At 47.5% G+C, this 16318-nt stretch overlaps 1 pseudogene; it reads right to left on the bottom strand.

Annotated features, from left to right (window-relative positions):
* Positions 1-10236: 10236 nt before the first annotated feature.
* Positions 10237-15387, bottom strand: LOC123056991 (importin subunit beta-1-like; annotated as a pseudogene).
* Between the last annotated feature and the right edge of the window lie 931 nt (positions 15388-16318).

The following is a 16318-nucleotide window of genomic DNA, read 5'->3' as shown; positions in this document are numbered from 1 at the left end:
GGCAATAAAACATCATCCTCTTAACATCCCGTATTTATTTCAGTTTTTTTTAAACTTCAAAACATATTTTCCTTGTGGTTTTTACCGGTTTCAATCGAATGTTGGTTTCCGTATGATATTTTCCCATTTTTCTGTAGGAAAGCCACTTCTCGGTAAAAATGAGAAATGAATAGTGTCGCACGTGGGCCATGGACACTGCCACCGCCACCCATCTCGGTGCCCACTGCCTGTGGCGCCTTCCCTCAGCCCCGCCTCCCTCCCACCACCATCTTTGGTGAGATTCCGGTGAACTTATTTTTTTCCTTTTTTTCGTCCTATACGTCGTCTCCAGCCACGACAACGCTTCTCCTCGATGCCCGGGCCCGGCAGTGCTCCTCGTCGTTCCCAACAACGAGCAAACCGGAAGATCTCGAAGTCGAATCTACCGCACGCCATGCCGAAGAAGGCTGGAGTTTGCTGGATAGGAGCTTGAGGATGAAGAGGGGTGAAGTGGAGTAACTAGGATTTGGTCCAGAGAGATAGGGATGAAAATATGTGGGGTCGAGATAGACCATAAGCCGGATTCGACGTATAGCGGATGTTGGAAATATGCCCTAGAGGCAATAATAAAAGTATTATTATATTTCAATGTTCATGATAAATGTCTTTTATTCATGCTATAACTGTATTATCCGGAAATCGTAATACACGTGTGAATACTTAGACCACAATATGTCCCTGGTGAGCCTCTAGTTGACTAGCTCGTTGTGATCAACATATAGTCATGGTTTCCTGACTATGGACATTGGATGTCGTTGATAACGGGATCACATCATTAGGAGAATGATGTGATGGACAAGACCCAATCCTAAGCATAGCATAAAAGATCGTGTAGTTCGTTTTGCTAGAGCTTTGCCAGTGTCAAGTATCTCTTCCTTCGACCATGAGATCGTGTAACTCCCGGATACCGTAAGAGTGCCTTGGGTGTATCAAACGTCACAACGTAACTGGGTGACTATAAAGGTGCATTACAGGTATCTCCGAAAGTAGCTGTTGGGTTGACACGGATCGAGACTGGGATTTGTCACTCCGTATGACGGAGAGGTATCTCTGGGCCCACTCGGTAATGCATCATCATAATGAGCTCAATGTGACCAAGGTGTTGGACACGGGATCATGCATTACGGTACGAGTAAAGTGACTTGCCGGTAACGAGACTGAACAAGGTATTGGGATACCGACGATCGAGTCTCGGGCAAGTAACGTACCGATTGACAAAGGGAATTGCATACAGGGTTTGATCGAATCCTCGACATCGTGGTTCATCCGATGACAACATCGAGGAGCATGTGGGAGCCATCATGGGTATCCAGATCCCGCTGTTGGTTATTGACTGAGAGCGTCTCGGTCATGTCTGCATGTCTCCCGAACCCGTAGGGTCTACACACTTAAGGTTCGGTGACGCTAGGGTTATTAGGAAGACTAGTATGTGACTACCGAATGTTGTTCGGAGTCCCGGATGGGATCCTGGACGTCACGAGGAGATCCGGAAGGGTCCGGAGGTAAAGATTTATATATGGGAAGTTGTCAAACGGACACCGGGAAGTTTCGGGGTCATACCGGTATTGTACCGGGGCCACCGGAAGGGTTCCGGGGGTCCACCGGGAGGGGCCACCCCTCCCGGGGGGCCACATGGGCTGCGTGGGGCAGGGAGCCAGCCCCTGGTGGGCTGGCCGCACCCCCTCCCTTGGGCCCATGCGCCTAGGGTTGAGGGGGAACCCTAGAGGGGGCGCCCCCTTGGCTTGGGGGGCAAGCCACCCTCTCCCCTCTCCCCTAGGCCGCCGCACCCCCCCTAGATGGGTTCTAGGGGGCCGGCCCCCTTCTCCCTTCCCCCTATAAATAGAGGGGTGAGGGGAGGGCAGCCGAACCACCCTCCAAGGCGCAGCCCTCCCCTCCCCAACACCTCTCCTCCTCCGTTGTGTGCTTGGCGAAGCCCTGTCGGAGTACTGCCTCTCCACCATCACCACGCCGTCGTGCTGCCGGTGGAGCTGTCTTCCTCAACCTCTCCTTCCCCCTTGCTGGATCAAGAAGGAGGAGACGTCTCCCGTCCCGTACGTGTGTTGAACGCGGAGGTGCTGTCCGTTCAGCACTTGGTCATCGGTGATTCGAATCACGTCGAGTACGACTACATCATCACCTTGCAAGCTTCCGCACGCGATCTACAAGTGGTATGTAGATGCAAACTCTCTCCCTTGACTCGTTGCTTAGATGAACTCATAGATGGATCTTGGTGAAACCGTAGGAAAAATTTTAATTTTCTGCAACGTTCCCCAACAGTGGCATCATGAGCTAGGTCTATGCGTAGTTCTCTTTGCACGAGTAGAACACAATTTTGTTGTGGGCGTGGATTTTGTCATCTTACTTGCCTCTACTAGTCTTTTCTTGCTCAACGGTATTGTGGGATGAAGCGGCCCGGACCAACCTTACACGTACGCTTACGTGAGACCGGTTCCACCGACTGACATGCACTAGTTGCATAAGGTGGCTGGCGGGTGTCTGTCTCTCCCACTTTAGTTGGAGCGGAATCGATGAACAGGGCCCTTATGAAGGGTAAATAGAAGTTGACAAAATCACGTTGTGGTGATTCGTAGGTAAGAAAACGTTCTTGCTAGAACCCAATTGCAGCCACGTAAAAGATGCAACAACAATTAGAGGACGTCTAACTTGTTTTTGCAGCGATTGATCATGTGATGTGATATGGCCAGAAGTTGTGATGAATGATGAATTGTGATGTATGAGATCATGTTCTTTGTAATAGGATTCACGACTTGCATGTCGATGAGTATGACAACCGGCAGGAGCCATAGGAGTTGTCTTTATTTTTTGTATGACCTGCGTGTCATTGAATAACGCCATGTAAACTACTTTACTTTATTGCTAAACGTTAGTCATAGAAGTAGAAGTAGTCGTTGGCGTGACAACTTCATGAAGACACGATGATGGAGATCATGATGATGGAGATCATGGTGTCAAGCCGGTGACAAGATGATCATGGAGCCCCGAAGATGAAGATCAATGGAGCTATATGATATTGGCCATATCATGTCACAACTATATAATTGCATGTGATGTTTATTATGTTTATGCATCTTGTTTACTTAGGACGACGGTAGTAAATAAGATGATCCCTTACAAAATTTCAAGAAGTGTTCTCCCCTAACTGTGCACCGTTGCTACAGTTCGTCGCTTCTAAGCACCACGTGATGATCGGGTGTGATGGATTCTTACGTTCACATACAACGGGTGTAAGACAGTTTTACACAGCGAAAACACTTAGGGTTAACTTGACGAGCCTAGCATGTGCAGACATGGCCTCGGAACACGGAGACCGAAAGGTCGAACACGAGTCGTATGGAAGATACGATCAACATGAGAATGTTCACCGACGATGACTAGTCCGTCTCACGTGATGATCGGACACGGGCTAGTCGACTCGGATCGTGTAACACTTAGATGACTAGAGGGATGTCTAATCTAAGTGGGAGTTCATAATTTGATTAGAACTTTATTATCATGAACTTAGTCTAAAACCTTTGCAAATATGTCTTGTAGATCAATGGCCAACGCTAATGTCAACATGAACTTCAACGCGTTCCTAGAGAAAACCAAGCTGAAAGATGATGGCAGCAACTATACGGACTGGGTCCGGAACCTGAGGATCATCCTCATAGCTGCCAGGAAACAATATGTCCTAGAAGGACCGCTAGGTGACGCTCCCGTCCCAGAGAACCAAGACATTATGAATGCTTGGCAGTCTCGTGCTGATGATTACTCCCTCGTTCAGTGCGGCATGCTTTACAGCTTAGAACCGGGGCTCCAAAAGCGTTTTGAGCACCACGGAGCATATGAGATGTTCGAAGAGCTGAAACTAGTTTTTCAAGCTCATGCCCGGGTCGAGAGATATGATGTCTCCGACAAGTTCTACAGTTGTAAGATGGAGGAAAACAGTTCTGTCAGTGAGCACATCCTGAAGATGTCTGGGTTGCACAACCGTATGACCCAGCTGAACATTAACCTCCCAGATGAGGCGGTCATTGACAGAATCCTCCAGTCGCTCCCACCAAGCTACAAGAGCTTTGTGATGAACTACAACATGCAGGGGATGGAAAAGACCATTCCTGAAGTGTTCTCGATGCTGAAGTCAGCAGAGGCTGAAATCAAGAAAGAACATCAAGTGTTGATGGTCAATAAGACCACTAAGTTCAAGAAGGGCAAGGGTAAGAAGAACTTCAAGAAGGACGGCAAGGATGTTGCCGCGCCTGGTAAGCCAGTTACCGGGAAGAAGTCAAAGAATGGACCTAAGCCTGAGACTGAGTGCTTTTATTGCAAGGGGAAGGGTCACTGGAAGCGGAACTGCCCCAAATACTTAGCGGATAAGAAGGCCGGCAACACCAAAGGTATATTTGATATACATGTGATTGATGTGTACCTTACCAGTACTCGTAGTAACTCCTGGGTATTTGATACCGGTGCCGTTGCTCATATTTGTAACTCACAGCAGGAGCTGCGGAATAAACGGAGACTGGCGAAGGACGAGGTGACGATGCGCGTCGGGAATGGTTCCAGAGTCGATGTGATCGCCGTCGGCACGCTGCCTCTACATTTACCTACGGGATTAGTTTTGAACCTTAATAATTGTTATTTAGTGCCAAGTTTGAGCATGAACATTGTATCTGGATCTCGTTTAATACGAGATGGCTACTCATTTAAGTCTGAGAATAATGGTTGTTCGATTTATATGAGAGATATGTTTTATGGTCATGCTCCGATGGTCAATGGTTTATTCTTAATGAATCTCGAGCGTAATATTACACATGTTCATAGTGTAGATGCCAAAAGATTTAAAGTTGATAACGATAGTCCCACATACTTGTGGCACTGCCGCCTTGGTCACATTGGTGTCAAGCGCATGAAGAAGCTCCATGCCGATGGACTTTTAGAGTCTCTTGATTATGAATCGTTTGACACGTGCGAACCATGCCTTTGGGCAAAATGACCAAGACTCCGTTCTCCGGAACAATGGAGCGAGCAACCAACTTGTTGGAAATCATACATACCGATGTGTGCGGTCCAATGAGCGTTGAGGCTCGCGGAGGATATCGTTATGTTCTCACTCTCACTGATGACTTGAGTAGATATGGGTATGTCTACTTAATGAAACACAAGTCTGAGACCTTTGAAAAGTTCAAGGAATTTCAGAATGAGGTAGAGAATCAACGTGACCGAAAGATAAATTCTTACGATCAGATCGTGGAGGAGAATACTTAAGTCACGAATTTGGTACACACTTAAGGAAATGTGGAATCGTTTCACAACTCACGCCGCCTGGAACACCTCAGCGAAACGGTGTGTCCGAACGTCGTAATCGCACCCTATTGGATATGGTGCGGTCTATGATGTCTCTTACCGATTTACCGCTATCATTTTGGGGATACGCTCTAGAGACAGCTACATTCACTTTAAATAGGGCACCGTCTAAATCCGTTGAGACGACACCGTATGAATTATGGTTTGGAAAGAAACCTAAGCTGTCGTTTCTAAAAGTTTGGGGATGCGATGCTTATGTCAAGAAACTTCAACCTGAAAAGCTCGAACCCAAGTCGGAAAAATGCGTATTCATAGGATACCCTAAGGAAACTGTCGGGTATACCTTCTACTTAAGATCCGAAGGCAAGATCTTTGTTGCCAAGAACGGATGCTTTCTGGAAAAAGAGTTTCTCTCGAAAGAAGTAAGTGGGAGGAAAGTAGAACTCGATGAAGTACTACCTCTTGAGCGGGAAAGTGGCGCAGCGCAGGAAACCGTTCCTGTGATGCCCACACCAACTGAAGAGGAAAACAATGATGATGATCAAGGTACTTCGGATCAAGTTACTGCTGAACTTCGTAGGTCCACAAGGACACGTTCCGCACCAGAGTGGTACGGCAACCCTGTCCTGGAAATCATGTTGTTAGACAACAATGAACCTTCGAACTATGAAGAAGCGATGGCGGGCCCGGATTCCAACAAATGGCTTGAAGCCATGAAATCCGAGATAGAATCCATGTATGAAAACAAAGTATGGACTTTGACAGACTTGCCCGATGATCGGCGAGCGATAGAAAACAAATGGATCTTTAAGAAGAAGACGGACGCGGATGGTAATGTTACAATCTATAAGGCTCGACTTGTCGCTAAGGGTTATCGACAAGTTCAAGGGATTGACTACGACGAGACTTTCTCTCCCGTAGCGAAGCTGAAGTCCGTCCGAATCATGTTAGCAATTGCCGCATACTATGATTATGAGATATGGCAAATGGACGTCAAAACGGCATTCCTTAACGGGCATCTTAAGGAAGAACTGTATATGATGCAGCCGGAAGGTTTTGTCGATCCTCGGAACGCTAACAAAGTATGCAAGCTCCAGCGATCCATTTATGGACTGGTGCAAGCATCTCGGAGTTGGAACATTCGCTTTGATGAGATGATCAAAGCGTTTGGGTTTATGCAGACTTATGGAGAAGCCTGCGTTTACAAGAAAGTGAGTGGGAGCTCTGTAGCATTTCTCATATTATATGTAGATGACATACTCTTGATGGGAAATAATATAGAATTTCTGGACAGCATTAAGGCCTACTTGAATAAGTGTTTTTCAATGAAGGACCTTGGAGAAGCTGCTTATATATTAGGCATCAAGATCTATAGAGATAGATCGAGACGCCTCATAGGTCTTTCACAAAGCACATACCTTGATAAGATTTTGAAGAGGTTCAAAATGGATCAGTCCAAGAAGGGGTTCTTGCCTATGTTACAAGGTGTGAGATTGAGCTCGGCTCAGTCACCGACCACGGCAAAAGATAAAGAAGAGATGAGTGTCATCCCCTATGCTTCAGCCATAGGATCTATTATGTATGCCATGCTGTGTACCAGACCCGATGTAAACCTTGCCGTAAGTTTGGTAGCAAGATACCAAAGTAATCCCGGCAAGGAACACTGGACAGCGGTCAAGAATATCCTGAAGTACCTGAAAAGGACGAAGGACATGTTTCTCGTTTATGGAAGAGACGAAGAGCTCGTCGTAAAGGGTTACGTCGACGCTAGCTTCGACTCAGATCTGGATGACTCTAAGTCACAAACCGGATACGTGTATATGTTGAATGGTGGAGCAGTAAGCTGGTGCAGCTGCAAGCAGAGCGTCGTGGCGGGATCTACGTGTGAAGCGGAGTACATGGCAGCCTCGGAGGCAGCGCATGAAGCGATTTGGGTGAAGGAGTTCATCACCGACCTAGGAGTCATACCCAATGCGTCGGGGCCGATCAAACTCTTCTGTGACAACACTGGAGCTATTGCCCTCGCCAAGGAGCCCAGGTTTCACAAGAAGACCAGGCACATCAAGCGTCGTTTCAACTCCATCCGTGAAAATGTTCAAGATGGAGACATAGAGATTTGCAAAGTGCACACGGATCTGAATGTCGCAGATCCGCTGACTAAACCTCTCTCGCGTGCAAAACATGATCAACACCAGAACTCTATGGGTGTTCGATTCATCACAATGTAACTAGATTGGTGACTCTAGTGCAAGTGGGAGACTGTTGGAAATATGCCCTAGAGGCAATAATAAAAGTATTATTATATTTCAATGTTCATGATAAATGTCTTTTATTCATGCTATAACTGTATTATCCGAAATCGTAATACACGTGTGAATACTTAGACCACAATATGTCCCTGGTGAGCCTCTAGTTGACTAGCTCGTTGTGATCAACAGATAGTCATGGTTTCCTGACTATGGACATTGGATGTCGTTGATAACGGGATCACATCATTAGGAGAATGATGTGATGGACAAGACCCAATCCTAAGCATAGCATAAACGATCGTGTAGTTCGTTTTGCTAGAGCTTTGCCAGTGTCAAGTATCTCTTCCTTAGACCATGAGATCGTGTAACTCCCGGATACCGTAAGAGTGCCTTGGGTGTATCAAACGTCACAACGTAACTGGGTGACTATAAAGGTGCATTACAGGTATCTCCGAAAGTAGCTGTTGGGTTGACACGGATCGAGACTGGGATTTGTCACTCCGTATGACGGAGAGGTATCTCTGGGCCCACTCGGTAATGCATCATCATAATGAGCTCAATGTGACCAAGGTGTTGGACACGGGATCATGCATTACGGTACGAGTAAAGTGACTTGCCGGTAACGAGACTGAACAAGGTATTGGGATACCGACGATCGAGTCTCGGGCAAGTAACGTACCGATTGACAAAGGGAATTGCATACAGGGTTTGATCGAATCCTCGACATCGTGGTTCATCCGATGACAACATCGAGGAGCATGTGGGAGCCATCATGGGTATCCAGATCCCGCTTTTGGTTATTGACTGAGAGCGTCTCGGTCATGTCTGCATGTCTCCCGAACCCGTAGGGTCTACACACTTAAGGTTCGGTGACGCTAGGGTTATTAGGAAGACTAGTATGTGACTACCGAATGTTGTTCGGAGTCCCGGATGGGATCCTGGACGTCACGAGGAGATCCGGAAGGGTCCGGAGGTAAAGATTTATATATGGGAAGTTGTCAAACGGACATCGGGAAGTTTCGGGGTCATACCGGTATTGTACCGGGGCCACCGGAAGGGTTCCGGGGGTCCACCGGAAGGGGCCACCCCTCCCGGGGGGCCACATGGGCTGCGTGGGGCAGGGAGCCAGCCCGTGGTGGGCTGGCCGCACCCCCTCCCTTGGGCCCATGCGCCTAGGGTTGAGGGGGGAACCCTAGAGGGGGCGCCCCCCTTGGCTTGGGGGGCAAGCCACCCTCTCCCCTCTCCCCTAGGCCGCCGCACCCCCCCCCCTAGATGGGTTCTAGGGGGCCGGCCCCCTTCTCCCTTCCCCCTATAAATAGAGGGGTGAGGGGAGGGCAGCCGAACCACCCTCCAAGGCGCAGCCCTCCCCTCCCCAACACCTCTCCTCCTCCGTTGTGTGCTTGGCGAAGCCCTGTCGGAGTACTGCCTCTCCACCATCACCACGCCGTCGTGCTGCCGGTGGAGCTGTCTTCCTCAACCTCTCCTTCCCCCTTGCTGGATCAAGAAGGAGGAGACGTCTCCCGTCCCGTACGTGTGTTGAACGCGGAGGTGCTGTCCGTTCAGCACTTGGTCATCGGTGATTCGAATCACGTCGAGTACGACTACATCATCACCTTGCAAGCTTCCGCACGCGATCTACAAGTGGTATGTAGATGCAAACTCTCTCCCTTGACTCGTTGCTTAGATGAACTCATAGATGGATCTTGGTGAAACCGTAGGAAAAATTTTAATTTTCTGCAACGTTCCCCAACAGCGGACGCGTCCAGGAGTCTCATATCCGCCTCACATATGAACTGGATATGAGAGTTGCCTGTAAGCCCAGACTTTTCAGGCCATCCGCACGGCCGGACCTTTGGGACCGATATTGGGTCCGGTTGTAGCTGCTCTTAGGTCAATACAGTGCAAGCATAGTGAGAAAAAGTATTTGACTAATATGTACTGGCTGAAGGACCTATTCCTTAGTGATGCAATCACTTGACCCCGAAAAAAAACCTTCATGCTTCTTATGGACGACCTTCAAGTAGTCAATTTTGTGATTTCGATCGGAGGGCGAAGCATAGCATCAGTAGCCGGCCTAGGCTAGCGATGCCCGGATAGGCATGAAGCCCTGAAGTTAGCTCTCTGATTAATTTCAACTTCTGCCTCATAGTCAGCACGAACACCATCTCTCAAACTCTCGCAGGTAAGCCTAAAATAAATGCAAGAAAACTATCAGCTGGGCATGGCTCAGTTTGCTATTAATTACAACTTCAATTATGATCAATTCCTCTTACTGATTTGTTTTTCTTTGTAACCAAAAATCATGAAAAAAGACTATGCCCTTTTTTTAACACGATACAGACGCAGACGCTCATACATACACACATATACTCACCTTTATGAACGCACGCACGCCCTATCCCTGTGAGCACCTACGAGAGACTGAGCCGGCATATTTTATTGACAAAGCCGCCACGGACGTCTTCGTAGTCGACGTCTTTTTTTGCGCTTTACCTCAAGTATTCTACTGGTAAGTTCTAACTATATCCATGCTTTAGTAAGAAAGGGAAAAGAAGACAAGTTAAATCAAAATTCAACTACCTGCAACAAAGTTGACATATAATAGCAAGCGGTGCATCTGCTTCAGATGAAATCATAATAGTTAGTTATGCAATTCCTTAGTCATCTCTTCTGTCCATGACCCAATTGTCAAATCAAAATCGGTCAACACAGCAACAGCAGCATGCATCACACTTTTATCCCTGAAAGTAGATACACACAATGGTAAGGAACAAGAACAGTCACCCATATACTAAGAAAGAAGTGCAAGGCAAATGAAAATGATGACAAATTTACATCATGGTGGTGCTATGGAGAAGGAACGGTCATCCATATAACAAAATACGACAAGGCAAAGAAAATTATGTGCACCTGCTCCGGTCTGCCCAGACTCCTTCCATGAATTTAAATAGATGGGTTGCTACCTTAAACCCAATTCTTGGGTCCTTCATACCCCGTAGTATGCCAGAGTATGCCTTACATATTCCCTGTCTAAGCCACATATTCAGTCTTGTCCTCTTCTTGAACATCAGCCCAGTCCTGTGAGTTAGCAGCTTCTTGAAGCTTTTCCAGAACATACTGCAGGCACTTCTCAAAATCATTGCTAATAGCAAGAGCAATGTCTCCGAAGCATGAGAAAATTGGAGCTCTAAGAGTCGACTTAGTAAGACCTTTGTACAGAACTTGCATAATTTTATCACAGTGTGGCAACATTTTACCTTCCAAGACAAGGCAGATATCGACGATCACTCCTACAGAGATGGGGGAGAGTGGGTGAGCATGAGTACCTGCATGAGTATAGGCATATGTTTCCCAAACTCTGGACCAGTGGCATTAGCAAGAGCAGCAATGGCAAACCAACACATTGCTTCACTCTGTGCAGTAGAACTGTCACAAACCAAGACACGGCAAAAAGAAAATAACAAATGATGAGCAGCGTTCGTAACTATCTTCACTGTAGCTGAATTGGCCAGTCTCTGGACGATGACCTGCAGTACACCACACAGCACAATCTGAAGATTGTTTTTCTTCAACTTATGACCCAAAGTAAGTGCTTGGCGATCAAGCGTCATATCCAATCTTTTCATGATACAATGCATTAAATCTCCTATAGCGCTCCAAACAACAGCTTGTTCTAAATTGCTGACTCTCACAACTGCACGCAATGCTTCATAAGCAGATGCTCCAAGCCTGAAAGGGGTCTCATCAGAAGGTTGTGAAGTAGAAAGGAGAGCATCAATAACACGATCAAGAGACGATGAAAGCTCAGATGGTATTGACTCTGCATCTTCGTAACCTAGGGCAAGAAAATATATAGCTCCGCATACTTTTTCGGACACAATTTTTATTTTTTAGAAAAGGGGACATCCCCGGCCTCTGCATGTGAATGATGCATACGGCCACCTTTATTAGAAGCAAAAAGGTTCAACAATTTTATTTTTTTTAGAAAAGGGGACATCCCCGGCCTCTGCATCTGAATGATGCATACGGCCACCTTTATGAGCAGTTTTTTTGTTTTCGGACACAATTGGAATATCTTTACTACTGTGTACCAACACATCCATGATGCGAGGAAGGTTTGCTTTCGTTATAATTCCATTTGCACTTGCTGGAAAATGGAGAAGCTTAAACATCCGGACAAGAATCCATGCAGTGGTTCCTTTTACCTCGCTGTTTGGATCTTCCATCTTGTCTTTTTGAAAGATCCAGCAAATTGCTGGCTTGATTCAGATTAAGCAGGAAGCAACGGAAGCACAACATCTCCTTGATCTTCCTCTTGCATGAGCAGATGCTCTAGCGGCATTGGAACTAGTCCTTCTTGATCTTCCTCTTGATTGAACAGATGTTGTTGTAACAGCATTCGAACTAGTCCTTACTGATCTTTCTCCCGCTTGAACAAATGCTTTAGCAGCACTGGAACTTGTAACTCGAGGGCCTCATAAACAAAGCAACAATCTTTAGAGTTAGCATCGACAGCGCCAATGTGTGTTCTTCTCGGAGTTTAATCACTTCCTTACAAACAGTGCACCGGAACACCACACATTGGGGTGCAATTGATTCTGTCAGACTGAGTATGGTTCTCAAATAAGGTTGTAACAGCATATAATATGTGGATGCAATTTTAGCAAGGCATTCGAATATTGCCTGTTGGATCTCCAGATCTTCGAATTTTGCTAGTGTTTCACAAACTGCGCCCATTATATGATTTCTCACATCCTCATTTGCAAAGTTGGCCGCAGCACAGCCAAGAAGATTATATAGAGCTTTAACTGCTGCAAGACAAACTTCAGTACTTGGTTCTGCCTGGTTCATTGCCTGAACGACAGCATTCAGAACACCATTCGCTTGTTGCTGCTCCAGACCAATCTCCTCGCACACATACCCCAACGCCGCTAGAGTTGCTTGCCTTAGTGGGGGAGATGCACCCTGCTGTGTCATGTTGCCTAGTAATTTGGCAATGAGGTCTTGCCATTCCTGACGGGGTATCTCGATGGATGGAGTTAATTGCACAAAACCACCACATTTGGAGCATCGTTTGCAGAAAACCACGAGGTCGCTAATTTTTTGTAAAAATCACCGCACATTCAGTAATTTTTTTGCAAAAAGCACTGATTGAGTGATTTAGGTCGTTTAATCACTTTCTGACAAGTGGGGCCGGATTGTCAGAAGCTGACTTGGCAAAACATTTACATACACCCCCTTAGATCTAAAGAATAAAAGCAATCGACCCCCTCGTGCACAACTGTCAGGAGCAGACCCGATGCTCGCTGTGGCGACCTTGCCGAGCTGCCAACCCTGTGCCACTCCGGCGACCTCGCCGCCGCCGACAACACGTCAGCGACCACTGCTGCCCCGTGTACCATCTCCTTCCTCCTCCTTTTTTTCCTTCTCCTCCGGGACAACACGCACCTCGCCTCTGCCTGGCCCAGCCGCTTGCAACCATGGCCATGTCGACGGCGCCGGATTCCGCGGCGGCTCGCAACCCCCGCCGCTCTCCAATAGTCGAGTTAATTGCACAAAACCACCACATTTGAGGCATCGTTTGCCGAAAACAACGAGGTCGCTATTTTTTTGCAAAAATCACCGCAATTCAGTAATCTTTTTGCAAAAAGCACTGATTGAATGATTTAGGTCATTTAATCACTTTCTAACAAGTGGGGCCGGATTGTCAGGAGCTGACTTGGCAAAACATTTACATACACCCCCTTAGATCTAAAGAATAAAAGCAATCGAGGACAAGAGCTCCTATCGTCCCCCGCGCAGGCAGACCTCTCGATCTGGAGTTTGTCCCCGACCACGACCAAGATAGGAGCTCGGTCCCTCATCACCCATCTCGTCCCCAACCTCGACCAGGAGCTCGGAGGTGAGGTGAGCACGCGGCGGCAATCAAGAGCTCGACGGCGAGGTGTGCGCGCTGGACTGGCCAGCCAAGGCCAACCCCTGCGCCACCTGGGGCAAAGTCTCCTGGGCGTGCGCGCGGGGGACTGGCTGGCTACGGCCTCCTTTGCTCGCCGTCTAGGTCACGCGGCTGGCGCCGGCATGGGGAGGCGACCTAGAGTGGGCGATGGCGACGCGTGCTGGGTGCTCAGCCTACACTAGGAGTTCGTCCCTGACTTCCCCCTCCTCGGCTACGATCCATGGAGTAGAGGAGACAACATTCATGCGCGTATGCGTGCCTGTCCGTGGCGGGAAGACTGCTGGAGAGCGGCAGGGGTTGCGAGCCGCCGCGGAATCCGGCGCCGTCGACATGGCCATGGTTGCAACGGCTGGGCCAGGCAGAGGCGAGGTGCGTGTTGTCCCGGAGGAGAAGGAAAAAAAGGAGGAGGAAGGAGATGGTACACGGGGCAGCAGTGGTCGCTGACGTGTTGTCGGCGGCGGCGAGGTCGCCGGAGTGGCACGGGGTTGGCAGCTCGGCAAGGTCGCCACAGCGAGCATCGGGTCTGCTCCTGACTGTTGTGCACAAGGGGGTCGATTGCTTTTATTCTTTAGATCTAAGGGGGTGTATGTAAATGTTTTGCCAAGTCAGCTTCTGACAATCCGGCCCCACTTGTCAGAAAGTGATTAAACGACCTAAATCACTCGATCAGTGCTTTTTGCAAAAAGATTACTGAATGTGCGGTGATTTTTACAAAAAATTAGCGACCTCGTGGTTTTCTGCAAACGATGCCCTAAATGTGATGGTTTTGTGCAATTAACTCCCAACAGTCTTCCCACCACGGACAGGCACACATACGCGCACGAATGCTGTCTCCTCTACTCCATGGATCGTAGCCGAGGAGGGGGAAGTCAGGGACGAACTCCTAGTGTAGGCCGAGCACCCAGCACGCGTCGCCATCGCCCACTCTAGGTCGCTTCCCCATGCCGGCGCTAGCCGCGTGACCTAGATGGCGAGCAAAGGGGGCCGTAGCCAGCCAGTCCCCCGCGCGCACGCCCAGGAGACTTTGCCCCAGGTGGCGCAGGGGTCGGCCTTGGTTGGCCAATCTAGCGCGCACACCTCGCCGTCGAGCTCTTGATTGCCGGCGCGCGCTCACCTCACCTCCGAGCTCCTGGTCGAGGTTGGGGACGAGATGGGTGACGAGGGACCGAGCTCCTGTCCTGGTCGTGGTCGGGGACAAACTCCAGATCGAGAGGTCTGCCTGCGCGGGGGACGATAGGAGCTCTTGTCCTCGATTGCTTTTATTCTTTAGATCTAAGGGGGTGATGTAAATGTTTTGCCAAGTCAGCTCCTGACAATCCGGCCCCACTTGTCAGAAAGTGATTAAACAACCTAAATCACTCGATCAGTGCTTTTTCCAAAAAGATTACTGAATGTGCGGTGATTTTTGCAAAAAAAATAGCGACCTCGTTGTTTTCGCAAACGATGCCTCAAATGTGATGGTTTTGTGCAATTAACTCCGATGGATGCAATCTTTGCAATAACTTGTGATGAGGTGAGCCTTGCAACAGCCACCGGAGATGCTAGTGTTATCAGTAACGACTCCTTAATCTTGGATTTGATAGATTGGTCTAGGTAGACCCATTTTTGAAGGTCCTTATCTGCAGCAGAACCCTTGAAGTCCAATGAATTCCTAAGAACAATACCAGCAAGTCTCCTAGACTCTGGTTTACTTTCATCATGCGAGAGCTCTACTGACAAGGATAGGAGGAAGTTGGCAAGATCCCGCTCCTGTAACAGCTCAAGGTTGCCTTCTGCTGCTGAACGAATGTTATCATCTGGAGACAGAATAGCTAGCAGAGTCTCGCTGAGATCCATGCCTGTATCAATTGCCCTGGCAAAACATCAGACAAGTGGAACTTGTTAGTTTGGGAAAGAAAAAAAAGATAGACACACACAAAAAAAAGTAATAGTATTACACATCAAATAGTTCTAACTTCTAATTAAGGGCCACTAGGCTAGTTTGACATAGCTTAGTAAGACTTCCGCATCAAGAAAAACATAAGGATAGTCACGGATTATTCAGAAGAGCTGTTTTCACAAATTATGGTTATCGCTTGATAGGTCCGTTTGAAATAACTTACTCAGGCTTTCGCATTGAGATGCACACAAGGACAGTAAAGGATTGTTCAAAAGAGCTGTTTAATTTTGGCAAATTATGGTTATCAAGATAAGATATAAACGAGGCACCACCCCGATAAAGTAACATTGATAAGCTACTTAATAGCCAACAAGTAGAGTATTTGTTTGTGTTGTTTTGTTTCAGCTGATTTGAGAGAAGCATATATTATTATTTTTAATTAAACAGATAAATAAGGACCAACGAGAAGCATATAGTGCATCTTTTTGTTTTATTTTGCAAATAAATTAGGGCCACCGAGAAGCCAAATGAAGGTATCATGGTTGTAGGCTAAGCTAAACAAAGTAAAAGTGCACAAGAAAGAAACCGAACAAATTATAAACACTGAAATCGAAGCAGAGATAGTACAACAACAGTTTAGGTTAGCAAACATTAGTACTAGTGCAGGGTGACAGTGGCAGGATGGCAAATTAATCAATTTACATGTTGATTGACAAAAGCGTGTGTGAAGAGCACAATGTATAAGGAAATTGACAAGCAGGAATAAACTAATTTACCATCAAGCACTTGCTATTAAACAGCCGTAGAGAAGAGCAAGGCGTTAGGGTTAGTGATCAGGGCAAATCGGAGAGGATGGATGGGGAGATCGAGAGAACAAAACACTTACCA

This window comes from Triticum aestivum, chromosome 3A (assembly GCF_018294505.1).
Source record: "Triticum aestivum cultivar Chinese Spring chromosome 3A, IWGSC CS RefSeq v2.1, whole genome shotgun sequence".
NCBI lineage: Eukaryota > Viridiplantae > Streptophyta > Magnoliopsida > Poales > Poaceae > Triticum > Triticum aestivum.
This window is presented reverse-complemented; position numbering and strand designations above follow the sequence as displayed.